The sequence below is a fragment of the Mustela nivalis genome, assembly GCF_964662115.1.
Source record: "Mustela nivalis genome assembly, chromosome: 3".
In the NCBI taxonomy this organism is placed as follows: Eukaryota; Metazoa; Chordata; class Mammalia; order Carnivora; family Mustelidae; genus Mustela; species Mustela nivalis.
The window spans coordinates 51,818,770-51,833,624 of NC_139022.1; the positions used below are offsets into that span (position 1 = coordinate 51,818,770).

Below are 14,855 nucleotides of genomic sequence, written 5' to 3' on the forward strand. Positions count from 1 at the left end.
CAATCTAGGGCCCTGAGATCTTGACCTGAGCTGAAGGCAGATGCTTAACCAACTGAGCCACCTAGGTGCCCCTTCCTTAGTGTTTCCTTCATTCATATCAGTGCCCTAGCATTGTTGAATGTACTTGAGTGAGGAATAGTCAGACCATTACAGAAGTGTACTAGGGTTTAATAGTTAAAATCAGTTTAAAGCAACAGTACCAAACTTAGCTTTTCTTAAATGGGACACTCATTTAAACAAGAAGCTTACTTTTTTGCTTTTTCATTGCTAATGACTATGAAATATATGCATTAAAAATTATTTAAACATTAACTTATTGCATTTAGAATATATTTTGGTTAAGGTTTTAATTGCTTAATTGGGTCCTCTGAGCATTTGGCTTTTAAGAAGTGCATATGGCCAGTGCATATGATTAAGCTGAACATGAAAGGTGAAAAGAGAGGTAAATCTGTGTCAGAAATTAACCTTCTAGTTCAAAGAGTTCACTTTTATACCAAATATATGAAATCTTACATTTTAGCAATGATGACAATGCCAGTTCCTTTGTAACCTCTCACTTATGTGCCATCTTCACTCCAGAGCTTTAAAATAATTAGGACTAAATTCTTACATGTGTGTAATGTAATGGAAAACTGGCTATTATAAAATTTATCCATGTATTATCTGAGATTTTTCACTGAATAGATTTTAACTGTCCCATATAGTACTTAGGAGAATGGGTATGAATCTTGCCATTCATACTTAATAGCTGAGTAACCTTTTCATTCACCCTTTCCTCATTTCATTACTATTAGGCAACTGCTGTGTTAATAGCACAATGTTGAAATAAAACAGGTGAGATCCCAGGTCTCTTTGGGTTTGGTCTCTTCAGGTCTCTTTAAGCTTACGGTTTAATGGGAGATAATCTTAGTCTTTCCTTTCTAGGAAAAGAGCAAATGATTGTGAGTTACTTAGGACTCTGGTGAAAAAACAAAATCAAAAACCAAAACACACACACACACACACACACACACACACACACACACACACACCCCAAACCAAAAGACAAAACAAAACAAAACAAAACAATGAACTCTGGCAGTAAGGCACAGTGGTTAGGAGCCTGGGCTCTATTGTTAGCTTGAGTTTGGATCGTGGCTCTGGCACTTATTAACTAAGTGGAGAAATTATTTTTCAGGGTATTAATTGAAATAATATATGCAAGGTCCTTGCCTCAGTATGGAGATTGCAGTAAATGCTAAGTAAATGTTAGCTGCTAGTACTAAAATGCATTTTGTGATATCTAAGTTGCTGAAAAGTCAGAGCAAGATTTGAGGAAAAAATAGCAAATCACCGTTTTGGTCTAGTGTGTCTGAAACATCCTATGATTTTTCTTGTCTCTAGTGATTGATAATTGATGAGCTTTAATTGTATTTTGAGGATCAGAGCCTAAAACTACTGGAAAAGAAAAGCACGTTAGTCTCAATTATTGTTCTTCCAGAATATCTTAGTGTAACCAGGACCATATATAACCATAATTTTTAGTCATTTCCTATAACCTTGGCCTGAACATCTTGGTGGATGACGTTTTTCTAGTCACATCTAATGTTGTTTATAGTGTAGAGTAGAAATGCCTTTGGATGAACAGATTGTGCACAACAAGTGTTATAATGACCATATGTGGGATTTTTATGATCACTTGAAACTGTACTCATTAAAGACAAAACAAGACTTATTAGATCAGTAAGTGCTTCCCTGAGCATTCTGAGATGGCCAAAAATTATGGTACACTGATATTTAAAAGATCAGAATAACTCCCTGTAACAAAATAGCAGCTATAGCAAATGGCAAATGTCTGTGTTGGAAGGCTCAAATTACTGAGAATGTCCTTCTGAAGATGATAGGCCAGAACTGGTGGTTTGGACTGTCAGTAGTCTGAATCTACTGGATTAATATCAAAGCTGGTCCACAAACTTTTGAGAATCATCTTTGTTGCTCAACAAAGTCTTTTGCTTTGATGAGAAGACTGGTTTGTGGCATAGTATTGCTTAGTTTCCTGGAATCAAGTGAAGGCAAGGTAACATTTTAAGCATGCATAGCTTCTATAAAGCTGTTTTAATTGTTTCATCTTTTGAAAACTAGGAGAACTCAGGATTTACTAAAATGAAAGCTTTTTTTGTTAAAATATTTGCATTCTGATAGTTTTCATACTACGATATTACACAAAATATAATTTACATTTTCAAAATGTTTATTAATATATAAATGCTCCTGGGAAACTGTGTTATCCTTATTATCATCATGGTTTGTTATTTTTAAGTAAGTGATTACAGAGATGTGAGATAGAGAGTATTGAGAGCTAGTGGTCTAAAGCTGTTTAATTTTATATGGTTTAGAAATTCTCTCCAACATACTACTTTTCTAAGTCTTGGGCTCTCAGTTTGCTAAAAGGCAAATGGTATAAAATCTCCATGCCTTAGTTTCCTGTCAATAAAGAGATGTGCCTGAATTAGATGATCTCTTTCTAGAGTTACTTGTAGCCAGAAGAATCTACACATTTAAGAATCAGTGACCTGGAAGGGACTATGCAGGGCTCTCCCTGAAACTAAGAAATGTCAAGTCTTTAGTAATTTAGAAAGAAAAATTAGGGATTTGTGACAGCTCAGATTGTTACGCCAAGGGCAAGAAGACAGAAGATTGGGAATAGGTGGAAGAATGTTGATATCCTATAACTATGGTTCCTTGGGCCTAATTTTACTTTGATGTGCTCAGCATTGGCTAGACTCTTATTCACTATGCAATATTTACTGATGACACACCTTTAGTCTTCAGAGGAATTCTGCTAATATTAAACAATATTGGAGTAAGAACTCTTCCTCCTAGGCCCCTATGACTGTAAATTAGAGTCCAGAAATAGCTAAGATTGAATGCACCCAAGTTGAGAAGATAATGTCAGTTTCACTAGATTGTGTTTGGAAACTTTAGATCCATGTTTAGGAAGCAATACTAAGAATTTTCAAGGTCTCCATTTAACAGTTGAGAACGTTATGACTTGTTATTTGTGATAGTTGAGTCTTCTCCAAAACAGATGTGTTTGTTTTTTTCACTGCAGTTGTACCTATTTATAAATAAAAAATATTTCTATCTTGGTCTCCCTCCTATATTTTAAAAATGGATTCAACAAATGCAAATATGTAATCACCCCTTATATTTAGACTGTAGTGCCTCAGTATCATTTGCCACTAAAGGAACTAGTAGAAACATGTCAAAAAGACCAAAACGAACATGAAGTGGTTCCCACTGGGCTAGGTTGGCATACTTTGAGCATTGAGAAGGAAAATGACTGCAGTGGATTAAAGCAAATAAAATGTATAAAAATTGTGGATTCATAATGATATATTAAAAAAAATCCCTGTATTTCTTTTTCCAACTAAGATGGTGTAATAGGGACTAGATTTACTCTTTTCCCTGAAACATCCCCCAAAACTAGACAAAATACATGAAACAGTAGTCTTTAAAAAAAAAAATTTATTTATTTGACAGAGATCACAAGTAGACAGAGAGATAGAGAGGAGGAGGCAGGCTCCCTGCTCAGCAGAGAGCACAATGCGGGGCTTGATCCCAGGACCCTGGGATTATGACCTGAGCCGAAGGCTCTAACCCACTGAGCCACCCAGGCATCCCGAAACAGTAGTCTTTAACACACTGGATTTCAGACAACTAAGGACAGTGATCCCTGAGATATTGAGAAGCAAGAGCAGTCCTATGACTACCTCCATCTAATGTATAGAAAGAAGTTCTGGTTTGTAGCACAAGGAGGGTAATGCAGACAAAACTCAGCAGACACTCTTGAGTTGAGACAAAACAAAGTCCAGGAGACCAAGACAGCCAAAGTTCGGAGAACAGAGTATTGGAGTGGAGAGAAGTCCATTGAGAACTATGTAGGAAATCCTAGAGGTCTTTAGATTGATCTCCTTTGAGCACCCAATTCTAAATAACCCAAGAGTAGTGAAGAAATCAAGAGATAATAGCAAGTATTTTGAACTGAATGAGAATGAAAACAAAGTAGTGACGATTTAATGTGATGCTGCTAAAATACACTTTATGTAAAATTAATAGCACTTAGCACCTATATAAGAAAAAGGGGAGATCTCAAATTAGTGACTTTCTACTTCATGAACTTCTACCTTCTGAAACTTAAGGAAAAAGAGCAAACTAAACTCAAAGTAAGCAGAGGCAAGGAAGTAATAAAGATTGAAGGGAAGTCAATGAAATGGAAAACAAGAATAAAAGAAAAAATTATTAAAACCAAAAGCTGGTTCTATGATAAAATAGATAAAATTGATAAATTTCTATTTAGACTAATTAAGAAAAGGAAAAAGAGAGAGAGAGAGAGAAAGAAAAAGAAGACACGACTTGCTAATATCACAAGAGAACTATGGGTTCTACAGATATAAAAAGGATAAGGGAATATTATACATGTTTATGCCTAGAAATTAAAAAAAACCAGATGAAATGAAAAATTTGTTTGAAAGACACAGACACCAAAAATAAATAAATAAATAAAGACACAGATACCAAAACTCACTCAAGAAGAAGTACATAGCCTGAATACCCCTATATCTCTTTAAAAAATTACATTTATATTTAAAAACCTTCCCTCCAATGGGTTATAGGACATGGGGGTTTATTACCTTATTCTCATTACCCTTATTTACATTTGAAAATTTCCATAATGATAAAAATAGCTTTTTAGGGGTCAAAAAATTAAAAATGTCGATATTAATGTTACATGATAAAATCACACTATTCAATATCATACTTTTAAGAATGTATAATATTGGAAATTTTTAAGATAATAATGTATATTAACATATAATATTAATTTAAAAATCAGTTGAATAATGGACTTATGGAAACTGAAATGTCAATGTGGCAATTTATTTTCATCTGTAGTTAGAGCACAAACTACAGAAATGCTGTCGGTTCATGAATTTAATGCCACAAATTCACTGTGAGTTTACATCAAATCAGTTCAAATGATTTTAATCATTAAAAAAAATATTTTATTTATTTGAGAGAGAGAGAGTGCAGAAGCATGGAGGGTGGGGGTAGAGGGAGAGAGGGAGAAGCAGGCTCCCTGAAATCTTGACCTAAGCCAAAAGCAGATGCTTAACAGACTGAGCCATCCAGGTGCCCCCAAATGATTTTATTTATTTTTATTTATTTATTTTTTTTTAATTTTTATTTTTTAATTTTTTTTATTTTTATTTTATTTTATTTTTTTTAATCTTTTTTTTTTTTAATTTATTTATCAGAGAGAGAGAAAGGGAGAGAGTGAGCACAGGCAGACAGAATGGCAGGCAGAGGCAGAGGCAGAGGGAGAAGCAGGCTCCCCGCTGAACAAGGAGCCCGATGTGGGACTCGATCCCAGGACGCTGGGATCATGACCTGAGCCGAAGGCAGCTGCTTAACCAACTGAGCCACCCAGGCGTCCCTATTTATTTATTTTTTAAAAAGATTTTATTTACGTATTTGACAGAGAGACACATGCTTCCTACTGAGCAGGGAGCCGGATGTGGGGCTCCATCCCAGGATCCTGGGGTCATGACCTGAGCCAATGGCACATGCTTAAGGACTGAGCCACCCCAGCACCCCACCCCCAAATGATTTTAATCTTTTATTAGATCTTATTTTAAATGACTACTAAGAAAGATAGAGAAGAATATTTGATCAAAAGTTCATTTTTATTTTGTGACATATAAAAATTCATATTTGCCATAACTTAGAGGTCAATGTATTTTTTTAGATTGCTGATATATTTTTAAGGTTGTGAGTGTTAATAATATTTTAAAATATGAATAATATAATAAGACTATGAAATATTACAAAGCATTAGTCAGTTAATAATATTAACTCTGATGCTACATTAGATCTTATTGTTGCTTTATTCAATTTAAAATCATGATCTGAATTTTTAGGCTATGTCACGTGTGGGTTTGGTTGAAATTTTTGATGTTTGTTTGTTTCTGTTTTTAAACAGAATTTTTTGGGAAAGGTAACAGACAACTAAACAAAATGCCCAAACTTCTGATATTTTCTTGGACCACAATCATATTTAAAGAACTTAAAAAAAACCCCACATATTTTTAAAGTGCTTATGGTTGAAAGTATGAAATGTTTTCTAAAGGAAAACAAAATTGATTCTTTTTCAGGCAATTTAACATAAGTAACTGAAAGAATGTTCATTCATGCAACTAACTCAATTTTTTTCTTCCTTTTCTTATGTATCCAGAGACTAGAAATGAAAGATGACCTTTCTTGCCTTTTAAATTTCTAAGCAACTGATCAGTTTAGAATGCTTTATTCTAAAGGAAGAACATATTATTTTGCTACTTTAGAGGTGATATTGGTGTTTAGTCATATATTATAATTTTGTTTGTTTCTAAGTAATTATAGTACTTGAATGTTATTTTGAGATTGGAAAAAATACATGTTCTTAAATTCATTCAGCTTTAAAATATTTCATAGCGAGTATGAGCCAGTGAGTATTATGAAGGGGTGTTTGTTGGATGACCATGCTTTTGGTTCCTTTTAGCCGTTCAGAGCTTAAGAGTTAGGCCCAAAATCTGAATGTTGAGAGTATAGGCAATGATTATCTAGTTCTGGCATGATCCATTAATCGATTTTTTTTTTTTTTTAGAAGTTTTGCAATGGACAGTAACCACTTATTTCTGTCATCAAAGCTAAGGGCATGACTACTGATTATATGACTGTGGGCAAATCACCAAATTTCTTTGCCTCAGTTTCCTCATCTATAAAATAAGAATAAAAATAATAGCATCATCCTACATTTAGGGTTGTAGAGGAAGAGTGCTTAGAAAGTTACTAAGGATGTAGTTGAAAAATAACTAAAGTAATAAAAATGTTCATCTTGGTGTACAAAAGTCCCCTATAACTCTTTAGTCCTAATTTGCTCCTATTCTTTCATTAAAATAAAAATGTACAATAATTTTTGTGAAAATAAATCTTATTTAAAATATTTGTGACCTTTCTTTCTACCTGAGTGCCAGTGCTAAACCTTAAGATTAATGACTGCGAGTCAGCTCTTCGTTGTTTTGTTTTGTTTTCCTTTTCCTGCTGAGTCCCTTAAGGGTTATTTAATGATTTGAGTTCATGCACTGAACAACTAAAATAGTATTTTTAATAAAATCATTTTAAGTAACTTCTACTATAGCAATATACTGAATTGGGTGAATATACTGTTGTGTACCTTATTATTACTGCATGAATTAGTGACTTTGATTTTTACTTTTCTAAATTCGTATAAGGTCTACATAAGCTGTAGCAACATATCACCTTTAGTTTTTCATTTTGTCAAATCAGTAATCCCTGTTCAATGAGTCTTCTCTTCTTATATTTTATAACTGTTACTCATACTCCAGTTGTAATATATATGTGTTTCTGCTGCATTTTCATTTCAACAACTGCAACGGCAGGATGTAGCAGTGTGACACGAGTAAAATGAGTGAATTCATCTTCCAAATGATTCAGTTTGTGAGAGTCCTAACAAGTATAAGGAATAAATGAGTTTCTCTGTTGTATCTATCCTTTGATAAAATGGTTGCTTCAGGCTTTAATATAAATATATAATATAAAATGAGGAAAGTCGGCAGTCTTTTTTGAAAGGACCTTTCTTGGATCTTGGCTTTTATATTTTAAATATTATTTTTCTTTGCTTATATTATCCCCATTTCACTCCTTGAACTTTTATCACACACTTATTATTCCTAAATTGTGGTTTTGCTGCAAATATTCTTATAAAAAAGGATTTCAACTTTATTTATCTGGTCTCTAACACATGAGGTCAGTCTTTATCTAAGAAAGATTAAGAGATGTTGCTTTCATGCTTTCTTAGACTTTCAAATTCGTTCACACTGATTCGTGAGAGAAATTTTATTTAGGGACCAGTGTGAGTCTACTTCGCTTAGACTTGTGGCTTATACATAAATAGTGATAGTAGACACTGATGAGGTCCTGACAGAACAGACTTCCCGAATTAGAGAAAATATATTTGGGGACTAATGAGAATAAACTATAATGAAATTTAATGAGGAAATATATTACTGAGAAAAAATAAAGTAAGCAGCTTTCATTTATTAATTTAAAATGAATATTTATTGAGAATTAGAGCGAAATAGGATCCAAATTGATTTAAGGGACATATTCAATTATATAAAACCATTGACAGTTGTATTCAGTTAATAGTTTTGAATGATTATACAATGTTTAACAGTGTCTTATTTTTAATTAATTTAGCTAGCTACTTAAGTACTGTTTTCACTGCACCTGGGCAGGTCTTGTCAGCCCCAGAGAAGTGCCTGTGTATGAACGTATTTTATATTCATTCACACACACACTTAAACACAGTACACACCCACACTATGTCAATCATTAGTCATTACTCAGAACCCAAATAGTCAGATTTTTCTTTACAATTTTGTGTAACACTGTGCGATGTTTGTAATGAAGATCTAAAGGGGCTCCTGGATACTGAAAGGAAGATAAATTATGTTGTGTCTTTCTTGTGGTCACATTCTTGGACAATAGGGAATTCATTTCCATAGTAACTCTCTGTTAGTCAAAAGCTGATTTATTTATGTGACAGTAGGGGTGTGTGTTCTGAAATCTTAGCTTGAATCCTCAATAGTTAACCAGAATTTGGGCCTTACATAGTATTACTCATTATTTTCCACAATAACTTTTGTAATGAAGTTTGGTTCTGAGCTCCCTTTTCTCCAGACACACTGGCCCAATAATAGAGGCCAGTAGAGTCCATTGACCGAAGGCAGTTGAGCTCCTCACATGTTTGCTCTCCAGCCCAGAGGTATCACAGGCATTTACACAAAAGCTGTTGATCACACTGTATTTACAAAACCTTTTGGAGCATAGCTGCTTCCCTACTGTAGACTTCCCTTCAATTGATTATATCCTAGTGGGATGATTGGCCATCAACATTTTTTTTTCCTCCAAAAGAAAGCTTCCCACTGGAACTTTCTCTGTTATATTCACTAGAGGGTATTCTTGGTTATTATGTTTGATCAGAGGTACTTTTTCAACAGCAATTGGCTATCAATCTTGGATCTTTAAAAATTAAATAATACCCCTGTGCCTGAGAAAGCAGGGCAAGCGATGACTCTTAGAGCTTTCATCTGGCTTGAAGAAGAAAACAAAGCTGGTTAGCACCCTGTGTTTCTCAGGCAAGTTGCAGGAATACTCTGGCATAATTATACTTCTGGGTTGTTATAAAAAACTCCCATTAGATTGACTGCGTTTTTTTTATTGTTGGAAACCAGATCCCCCTTTCCCCTTCTTTCCGTTTGCTTTGTTCTGATCCTAGGTTTGTTAGCCTCAGATCCTTTTTTCTCTCTAATTTCTGCATCGTCGGGGGCTTCATTCTCCAGGCTGCATTTAGTGGGAGGCAGCCAGGCCGAAGGGAGGGAAAAACTAGGGTATTTCTCTCCCTCCCTTTCTGTCTCAGGTTCTTTACTGGCAACAGCTTTATATTCTCCCATGGTTCTAGCCCTGGATGGATCCTCTGCAGCTCCAGCTTCTATTGAATGGCCATAGCTTGTCGGTTCCAGTAACACGGACTTTCTTTTGTCCCTCCAGCCTTGGGGTGTATAGTCTTCCTGTGGTTGTGAAATCTCTGGCTTATACTGGCCTCTCCAGTTGTTCTTCTCAGCCTCTGCATCACTGGAATAACCAATTTCCTTAATGAAATTCCCTACATGTAATTTAATGAATACTTATAGTGGTTTCTGTTTTCCTGTTTAGACCCTAATATATCTCTCTGCATCATTCCAGGTTTCTTACATGAGAGCCCACTTAAGAGAATAGAACCAATATTTATTTCCTCTCAGAGCATCTTGTAGTAGTGGAGATCAAAGCACAAAGCAGAGAGTTGCACGTAATGTAAGATTTAGGTTAGTCTTGACCCTTCCTCAGACTATCCCTAGCCATACTTCTGTTATGGATCTCAACAAGCTATGGCTAGAGAGACAGGGGCAGCTCGCTATGTGACAGTAAAGAATAAGGAAGCTACAAGGTCGTGGCGAGTCCCCAAAATAGGATAGTCGGCTAGATGCTTAATTAAAGAAAGACAGTTTTTGTACATGCTCCTAGTACAAAACAAAACTTAAATGTTTCCTCGGTGCTATATCTGTAATGTCAGTTCCCAGAGGCAAATGTAAAGACAAATATTTGACTAAGTAAGGAGTTGTGAATTAGTTATTTGGCTTATTGGTTATCAGTTACTAGTTAGTTTAAGTTATATCTTAGATAGTTTTGGCTGTTTAAAAATAACATGCTATCATGTCTACTTGTGTATTTTTTAATTTTTAAAATCTTGGTCATGCTTTTTTCATTGATATGAGAAGGTATAAGTGACTCAGTACATATTATTAGGGTCAATCATAATTTGATATTTAAAATTATATGTTAGATGTACACCAGCTATTGTTTTAAATTCATCTCATTTGGTTGAAGCTTTTTACTAGTAGGTGGGCAAAATATATTGAGAGGGTAGAATTACAGATGGATATAGTTCTTTGTATCAGAAAATAGTACTTCAGTGTATAAATCAAAGTTGCAAGATTTTTGCAGTTTATTTTGGAAAAATTTGTATTATCTGTTTTAATGATAATGTAATTTCATGATCTACATTATTTAGTATCAGAGAATATTTCCTAAAGGCTTCTTTCTGATTACCATTTCTTATTGATAACTGATACACTGCCTGTAGCATAGATAATAACCTAGAATTTAGATCATTCACTTTTAACTCTTGAGTGTGATTAGCAGAGTCAGGAACTAAAACTTACCAATTCCAAATTTAAATATATTTTAAACCAAATGCTGTTGCTTCTTGGAGTGGTTCTTACAGAACAAAGATAAAACAATTGAAATCTGATTTAGTGTTTGGAGAGTTACTGACTTGGATTTTGAGTATACATCCTACATGCCCTTTAAAAAGTTTGGGTCTTCTGAGATTTTTCTTACCTGGGAAAGTGTTCATTCTTTCATCGTCGTAGGTGGTTGGGGGCACTTGGATAATGCCATGAACAATTAAATCAAGTACAATGTCAGAAATGAAGAAATAGTACTTTTCCCAATCTTACATCTTGATTTATGTTGGATTCTGTGACTCCTTTCTCACTAGTAGTGATTGATTAATTTTTAGATTGTTAGTATCAGATGTGTCTTCCAACTAGACGGAATATTTGGGGTTTTATTTGGTGACTAGAAGGAGGACAGTAGGAAGAAGAGTTATATATATGTTTTGGAATATTGCTTCTCATAAAAATAGCTTAGAGGTTGAGAGGAGAGAAAGCTGCTGATGGGTGCCTAGGTTAGCCTTTTCCTCCTTGGTGACTCAGGGTGCTCCAGACCTATAGGGCAAACCAGAGAGAGAAGCTGCAGAGACCTATTGACAGAGGCCGCATGGTGTTCCTCGCGTGACAGAAAATCTTTTTCCAGGGGTATGGAAGGCCCAAAGATGGGAAGTGGCTCAGCTGGTGGTTAATCTGTGCTCCAGGGTTTTTGGTTCACACTCCCTGAAACAGTACCTGGTCATAGAATAGGAAGAATCTTTTCTGAAATTAAGGTTTAGGCACTTTTTTACTCTGAGCTGTGGCTTTTAGCTGAGGCCTAGACACAAGAGTGTAAGGCAGGCTAAGAGATTTTCAGTGTGAAGGTGAGTCCCAGTTGCATATTCTAAACCAGGAAGAAAGGAAAATAAATAGATATTTTAGAGAGTAGGTACAACATTTCTGTAATATTTCTGGAACTCCAGAAAATAAAAATATGTCAGAGTATTTTTAATTAAAAAGCATGAATGTCTTTTCTTTGTATTCCAGCTGCACACAATTAAAAATAAAGAATGGAATAATGTGGTATTTTTGCCTTCATAGTCTATGATCAAGAGGTCAGTGTACAGGTCACTTGGCTTGGATATGACAAGCTTTTGCCCTGTGCTAATGTTCAGTTTGTCCTGGGTTAAGTTTCATTTATTTTACAACTTTAAAAATTATTTGGAATGCACTTCCAAAACTTTTGACGCACTGAAGTGTGCTATATGATACTGGTGACTGAAATCGGTTCAGACTTCCATGAGCTGTCTTTTTTTATAACAGATCACTGACCTTGGTATGAGGAAATGAAAGAGAATTACACAGCCAGTCCAATGAGATGAAATAATCTCTTCTAGCTTGCATTCACATTTGACTTAATTTGCCTTTATTTTATTTAAGCTTTGATTTTTTTTTTCTTATTTAAGTGAAACAGTGTGAACATTTTATTTTTTTAATTGAGGAGAAGTTCTGTCTCTTAGCTCCTGCTGGGTAAAAAAGTGACAGCACTACTTCGTGCTGCTAACTTTAAGTGCTGTTTGTAGTTTTTTCGGTGCTCCCAAAGTCTTCTGTGGAAAAAAAGGGAGGGATTTGGTGGAAAGGAAAGTCCTAGGAAGAAGTCAATTAGAGACTGCTGCCTGCCAGAGTGAGAGAGGAGGCGTGGAGCATCCATTCTGAATTGGTACACTCGCACGCAGAAATCCAATTAACAAATTCACATTTCTGCTGCAGAAGACAGTGATTAAAATTTTGGTGAACTATTCAGAATTCTTGCCACAGACATCAAAATGTTGACAATTTATAGGCGCTTAAAAAAAAATTGCTCTTTATTTTAAAAACCAGCATATAAGTAGTGAACTGATTATGCTTCTTGTCCTAAAATGACCTTTAGTTGTGTGGAATGAGACCATTGTTTTTTATTATTTAATTCTCACATATTGTGAAATCTATGTTCAAATATATCACTTTTAAAAACATGGAGTTTTAGAACTATAGATCGTGCATTTGATGTGCTTAGAGGGACAGACACCTGATCTCTGGAAACTTAAATCAATGAAGTTATCTTTAAAGTTTTGGTCCTGATTTCAAATTTGCTCATTTAGCAATAAGCGGTTAATAAATGATTGATACACCTAGGACTGTGTTAGGTACTAGTGACACAAAGGTTAATAGCCATGAACCTGACCTCTAGTACCTTGCTTTTGACTCTAGTGGGAAGAACAGTCTCTAACTGATGTTCTTCTAGGCTGTGGTAGGGGAACGAGGAATAACAGTGGGTGTACAGAGGGCAGTCCCTTACTCTGACTGTGGGCATCCCAGGTGATTGTACAGAGTCGTTATGGGAGCCATTAAGGCTGAATTATGGTTTGATAGGGAATGAAGCCAGCCTGTGACTGCCCCAGGTGGCTCAGGATACTATTGTTGTTGATGCATTTTTAAATCTTTTTAGAGTCAGACTAGCTCACTATGTTATTATATTTATTACTATAGGTATGTTTGACTGCCTCTTAATCAGTTAATTATTTTATTTTATTTACTCACCGCAAATTAGAAGGCTGCTCTCATCGTACCTAAAGAATTCAACATATTTATATATAATTAATAAGTAAATTATATAATTTATAAATAATTAAATATTTTTACAAATTTATATTTTGTATTTATAAAATATATAATTGAATATATGTATAATTTATAAAAAGGATTTAGCATATTTATATACAATTAATACTTTTATATGTTGAATTTAAAAGTATAAATGCCATTTGTGTGCTGATGACTTCCAAGTTTACTTGACATCTTTTCTTGGCTATCTAATGGGCATTGTAGACATAACATATTCAAAACCAAACTCTTTTCCTACCTGCTACCAGACCATGTTAGTTATTGGAATAATACCTTCCAGGAGTTCAAACTGAAAACCTTATCATCACCCTTGATTCTTCTTTTTCTCTCATGCTCCATGATATATTTGTCAAAAATATTGTTGATTCTACTTTAAAATATATCCAAAATTGGATCTTTATACCACCTCCTGCTGCTATCACTGTGGTACAAGTCACCGATATTGATTGACTGGATTAATTCAGTGTAGCCGCTCTCTGTTTCCACCTTTGCTCCCATTCTAGACTCCTACAGAAGCTAGAGGATCTTTAACAAATATGTTAGATTATGTTATACTCCTAGACAGACCCCTCCAGTGCCTTCCCAAATTCCTCAGAGCAAAAGCTAAAATCCTTACTTTGTTCTAGAAGGTTTCTTATAGTCTGTCCTTCTTCACTCACCTCTTTGGCTACATCCCCTATTAGTGTTCTTTCTGTTCACTCTGCCACAGCACCTCTGACTCCTCACTAATCCTCCATAATGCTCCGACTCTTCCCATCCCAGGGCCTTTTCACTAAGTATTAACCCAGATATCCCCATGTTTTGTGTGCTCTCTCACCTCCTTCATTCAGATCTGTGCTCTGTGATCATCTTTTCAATGAGATCATCCTTGACTGCCTATTCACTTTTTAAAAAGATATTATTTATTTACTTGAGAGAGAGAGTGCATAAGCGAGAGAGAGAGAGAGAGAGAACGAGCATGGGCATAAGCCAGAGGGAGAGGCAGACAGAAGGAGAAGCAGTCTTCCCGCTGAGCAGGGAGCCTGACGTGGGACTCAATCCCAGGACCCTGAGATCATAAGCTGGCTTAACTGACTGAGCCACCCAAGTGCCCCTTGACTGCCTATTTAATTGCATCCCATCTGCCTTCTCTCTACTGTTTTCCATCTGTCTTGCCTTGCTTTATTTTTTCTCTATAGTCCTTAGCACTTTCAACATACTGTATAATTTGTTTATGTATTTTATTTGTTGTTCCCCTCACCTGTTTCCAACTAGGTGTATAAGCACCCCATGAACAGGGGCTTTTGTCTGTTTCATTCACTGCTGTATTTTTTTTAAAATTTTTTTTAATAGTTTGCATTT

General features: G+C 35.1%; 1 protein-coding gene across 2 annotated transcripts in view; it reads left to right on the forward strand.

Annotated features, from left to right (window-relative positions):
• The window catches only part of FBXL17 (F-box and leucine rich repeat protein 17), a 503,519-nt gene that overhangs the window by 165,259 nt on the left and 323,405 nt on the right, over positions 1–14,855 (forward strand). The gene's annotated exons all lie outside the window — the stretch shown is intronic.